This window comes from Trichosurus vulpecula, chromosome 2 (assembly GCF_011100635.1).
Source record: "Trichosurus vulpecula isolate mTriVul1 chromosome 2, mTriVul1.pri, whole genome shotgun sequence".
Taxonomy (NCBI): domain Eukaryota; kingdom Metazoa; phylum Chordata; class Mammalia; order Diprotodontia; family Phalangeridae; genus Trichosurus; species Trichosurus vulpecula.
The window spans coordinates 208931911-208937972 of NC_050574.1; the positions used below are offsets into that span (position 1 = coordinate 208931911).

Consider the following 6062-nt stretch of genomic DNA (forward strand, 5'->3'; position numbering starts at 1 on the left):
CTACCTGGTACTGGCTAAGAAGCAGAGTCATGGATCAGTGCAATAGGTTAGGTACACAAGACACAGTGGTCAATGACTATAGCAATCTACTCTTTGATAAACCCAAAGAATCCAGCTTCTGGGATAAGAATTCACTATTTCACAAAAACTGCTGGGAAAATTGGAAAATGGTAGGGCAGAAACTGGGCATAGACCAATATCTTACACGATATACCAAAATAAAGTCAAAATGGGTTCATGACTTAGGAATAAAGGCTGATACTATAAGCAATTTGGGAAAGCAAGGAATAGTTTACCTATCAGATTTATGGGAAAACAAAGAATTCATGACATGACAAGAGACAGAGAGCATTACAAAATGCAAAGTGGATAATTTTGATTATGTTAAATTGAAAAGTTTTTGTATAAAAAAAAGCCAATGCAACAAAGATTAGGAGGGAAGCAGAAAATTGGGAGAAAATCTTTACAATTAGTCTCTCTGATAAAGGCTTCATCTCTAAAATATACAGGGAACTGAGCCAAATTTATAGGAATACAAGTCATTCCCCAGTTGAGAAGTAGTCAAAGGATATGAACAGGCAATTTTCAGAGGAAGATACTAAAGATATCTATAGGCATATGAAAAAATGCTCTAAATCACTACTGATTAGAGAAATGCAAATCAAAACAACTCTTAGGTACCACAACTCTCCTGTCAGATTGGCTAAAATAACAAAACAAGAAAATGATAAATGCTGGAGAGGATGTGGAAAATTGGAACACTGTTACATTGCTAGTGGCATTGTGAACTGATCCAGCCATTCTGGAAAGCAATTTGGAACTATGCCCAAAGGGCTATAAAAATGTTCATACTCTTTGACCCAGCAATACCCCTTCTAGAGTTGTATCCCAAAGAGATCACACAAATGGGAAAAGGACCCATATGTACAAATATATTTATAGCAGTTTTTTTTGTAGTAGCAAAGAATTGGAAATCAAGCGGATGCCTATCAATTGGGGAATGGCTGAACAAGTTGTGGTATATGAATGTAATGGAATACTATTGTGCTGTAAGAAATGGGGAAGATACGCACTTCATAATAACCTGGAAAAACCTACACAATATAATGCTGACTGAGCGGAGCGGAAATAGGAGAACATTATGCACAACCACAGATACATTTATTCTGTGATGACTAACCTTGATAGACCTCAGTCTTCTCAGCAATACAAGGTTCAAAGACAACTCCAAAGGACTCATGATGGAGAGAGCTATCTACATGCAGAAAAAAAAAAAACAAAAAACTATGGAGTCTGAATGCAGATTGAGGCAAACTGTTTGCTCTCCTTTTCTCTCTCTCTTTTTTTGGTTTTGTTTCTTCTTTCTCATGATTCATTCCATTGGTCATAATTCTTCTTTACAACTTGACTATTGTGTAAATAAATTCAATGCAAAGTTATACATAGAAAAAAGACAACAAAAACTTAAATGGCCCAAATAGAAATCAATGACTTCATGAGGCAACAAAGAATGTTGAAACAATGCCAAAAGGCTAAAAAATAGAAGAAACTAAAAGGAATCTCATAGCAAAAGCAACTAACATGAAAAACAGGTAAAGGAGAAAAAAAAATTTAAGAATCATTGGACTATTCTATGACCAAAAAAAAGAGCCTAGACATCATATTTTAAAAAATCTTAGAAAAACATTGCTCAAGAAAAGGATGCATATAAGAGAATAGGATAGGGGGAAACACATTGGTAGCAAGCAGCTGTGAATATGAATGGGATGAACTTACCTATAAAACAGAAGAAGATAGTAGAATGGATTAGAAACCAGATTCCAACAATATGTCATTTACAAGAAAGATATGTGAAAGAGAAAGACAGACATAGAGTTAAAATAAGAGATGAGAACAACACCCATTATCCTTCAGTTGAAGTAAAAAAAAAAAAAGGACAGGGTGGCAATCCTGATCTCAGATGAAATAATAGCAAAAATCAATGTAAATAAAAGAGATTAAAAGGGAAATTACATTTTGCTAAAAGATTCCACAGACAATAAATTAATATCAATACTAAACATACATTTACCAAACAGCATCTAAATTCTTAAAGAAAAAGTTAAATGAGTTACTGAAAGAAATGCATAATAAAACCAAAATAGTGGGGGACCTCAGTTTACTCCTCCTAAATCTAGATAAATCTAACTATAAAATAAACAAGAAGGAAGTTAAATAGATGAATAGAATTTTAGAAAAGTTAGATAAAATGGACCTCTGGAGAATATTGAATAGGAATAGGAAGGAATATACCTATTTCTCAGTTGTACATGACATCTTCACAACAATTAATCAGGTATTACTGCATAAAAACGTCACAAAAATGCAAAAAAACAGAAATAAGAAATGTTTTTTTTCTGAACATAATGCAATAAAAATTCCATTCAATAAAAGGCCTGTGAAGTATAGGTTAAAATTAACTGGAAATTGAATAATTCAATTGTAAAGAATTGATGGGCAAAGGAAAAATCATAGAAAGAATCAATAATTTCATTAAAGGAAATGACAACATTGTGACAATATAACATGTACTTAGTAGTACTTCGAGGAAAATTTGTATCTCTAAAACCTTCATCAATAAAAGAAAAAAAGAGCTGATCAAAGCATTGGGTGTGCAACTAAAAGTAATTAGAAAACTAACAAATTGAAAAGCCCAATTAAATACCAAAATAGAAATCCTAAAACTCAAAAGAGAGATTAATAAAGTTGAATGTAAAAACATTATTGAAATTATAAATAAAAGTAGGAGTTAAAAAAACAATGAAAATGACAATAAAATAGATAAAGCACAGGCTAATTTGACTTTAAAAAAAGAAAAAAAGGAAGTAAAATTATCAGTATCAAAAATGAAAAGGGTGAATGTGAAACCAATAAAAATTTTAAAAAAGCAATTACTATGAGCAATTTTACCCAACTACATTCCAATAATCTAAATTAAATGGATAGGTATTTACAAAAACATAAATGGCTCAGGTTACCAGAACATTTACTAACCCTGTCTTAGAAAAAGAAATTGCATAATCATAAACATCTAGTTATAGAAAAAAATTCAAGACCAGATCAAATTGTAAGCAAATTCTACCAAACACTTAAAGAACAATTAATTGTAATACTATATAAATTATATGAAAAAATAGGTAAAGAAAGCATCTTAACATATTCCTTCTATAATACAAATATGATCTTAATACTTAAATTAGGGAGACTCAAAACAGAAAAAATAAATGGCCAATTTCTGTGATGAATATTGATGTAAAATTTTAAATAAAATACTAGAAGTATTTATATTTATTTAAATAAAATACCAGAAGAAATATAAAGAAGATTATATTCCACAACTGGGTTAGATTTATATCAGGAATGAATAGCTGATTCAATATTAAGAGAATTTCAAGCATAATTGATTATATAAACAACAAAAATAACTAAAATCATATGATTATTTCAATAGATGTGGGAAAATGTTTTTAATTTTAACTAAATTTACTTATTTATTTATTTTTATAAAATACACTTATTTCTGGCAGAACACTAGAAGGCACAGGATAAATGGAGTTTTCCTTAAAATGATAAATAGTATCTACCAAAACCAACAGCAAACATTGTCTGTAAAAAGGAAGAACAAGAATCCTTTCCAATAAGATCAAAGGTGAAGCAAAGATATCCATTATTATTATTACTATTCAATACTGTAATAGAAATGCTAGCTATAGCAATAAAACAAGAAGTAATTGAAGGAATAGGCATGGACAACAAGTAAATAAAATTATCAATTTTTTTCAGATAACGTGGTTTGCTTAGAAAACCCTAGAAAATCAACAAAAAAATTAATTGAAAGATTAACAACATCAATAAAATTTCAGACTATAAAATAAACCTACACAAATCATCAGCATTTCAGTATATCACCAACAAAACCCAAACAGGAAGTGATAGAGAGATTCTAATTTATAAAAACCCTACAGACAGTATAGAACACTTGTGATCTTACCTGTCAAGGCTTACATAGGAACTACATAAACACAATACAAAACACTTCACACAAATGAAGACAGGTATAACTAATTGGAGAAATAATAATTGCTCATGGGTAGGTTGAATGAATATAATAGAAATGGCCATGTTACCTAAATTAATTTACCTTTTCAGTGCTATACCAGTCAAACTACCAAAGAGTAACTTTAAAGAGCTAGAAAAAATATTAACAAAATATACCTGAAGGAGCAAAAGGTTAAGGCTCTACAGAGAATCAATAAAAGAAAAAAAGAAAGAAAGAGGGTCTAGCAGTACCATATCTCAAACTACTATACAAAGTCGTTATTATCAAAATAAATTTTTTACTGGGCAGAAATGGAGAAGTTGATCAGTGGAACAGATTGGGAACACAATATATAGAAGCAAATGTCCATAGTAACCTAGTGTTTTGATAAATTTAAAGAACCCATTCCTTGGCCAAATCTATTGGGAAAACTGAAAACTAGTCCAGACGAAATTAGGCATAGACCAACTTCTTACACCATATGCCAAGATAAGCTTAAAATGCATACATTAGCTCTTTTTCCAGCTGGAATCATGGCGGGCATAGAAGAAAAGAAGAAGCTACCATCCATTCCAGAATCCTTTCTGAAAAAGTGAAAGGCTTTTGAAATACTGAAGGCCAAACGCTTGAAGAAGAAGATGGCTATTAAAAAGCTCCATAAAATACAGAGAAAAGTTATCTATGAAAAAGCTAAAGCCTACCATAAGGAGTACAGACAGATGTACAGGAGTGAAATCCAGCTGGCTAGAATGGCACGCAAAGCTGGCAACTACTATGCACCTGCTTTTGTGATCAGAATCAGAGCTACCAATAGTGTTAGCCCAAAGGTCTGAAAAGTATAGCAACTTCTTCGTCTTTGCCAAATCTTCAATGGCACTTTTGTTAAACTTAACAAGGGTTCTATTAACATGCTGTGGATTGTGGAACCATACATTGCATGGGGTTACCCAAACCTGAAGTCTGTGAATGACTTGATTTACAAACGTGGTTATGGCAAGATCAAGAAACAGAGGATTGCCCTGATGGATGATGCCCTTATTGCAAAATCTCTTGGTAAATATGGAATTATCTGCATGGAGGACTTGATCCATGAGATCTACACTGTTGGCAAGCACTTCAAAGCTGCCAACAACTTCCTGTGGCCCTTCAAATTATCTTCTCCTTGAGGAGAATGAAGAAAAAGACTGCACATTGTGTGGAAGGTGGAGATGCTGGTAACAGGGAAGACCAGATCAACAGGCTTATTAGAAGAATGAACTAAAGGTCTCTACCATGATTATTTTTCTAATGGTCTGTTAATAAAAATGCCTGTGACAAAAAAATGGGTACATTACTTAAAAGTAAAGGTTAATATAAGCAAATTAGAGGAACCCAGAAGAAATTAACTATCGGATCTATACGGATAAGAGTTCATGACAAAATAAGAGCTAGAGAGTTTCACAGGAGTGAAAATGAATAATTTCAATTATATAAAATTAAAAAGGTTTTGCAGGAAAAATCAATGCAGTCAAAATTGGAAGAAAAGCAGGAAATAGGGGGAAATCTTTTTAGCAAGCTTCTATGATAAAGGTTTTATTTCTGAAATATATAAAGAACTGAGTAAAATGTACAAGAATAAGAGCCATTTTCCAATTGAAAAGTGGTGAAAGGATGTGGTTAGGAAGTTTTCAGAGGAAGAAGTCAAAGCTATCAATAGCCATGTGAGAAAATGCTATAAATCACTAATAATTATAGAAATGCAAATTAAAACAACTCTGAGGTACCACTTCAGATCCATCAGACTGACTGAGGTGACAAAAAAGGAAAATGACATATGCTAGAGGATATGTGGGAAAACAAGTAGACTAATTCACTGTTGGTGGAGATATGAACTAGTCCAACTATTCTTGAAAGAAATTTAGAACAATTCCCCAAATGATATTAAACTGCACATACTCTTTTAATCACTGATACTGCTAATATATCTATACCCCAAAGAGATCAA

At 32.0% G+C, this 6062-nt stretch overlaps 1 pseudogene; it reads left to right on the forward strand.

The window, feature by feature from the left end:
- Positions 1–4578: 4578 nt before the first annotated feature.
- Positions 4579–5387, forward strand: LOC118838664 (annotated as a pseudogene).
- Positions 5388–6062: the final 675 nt, after the last annotated feature.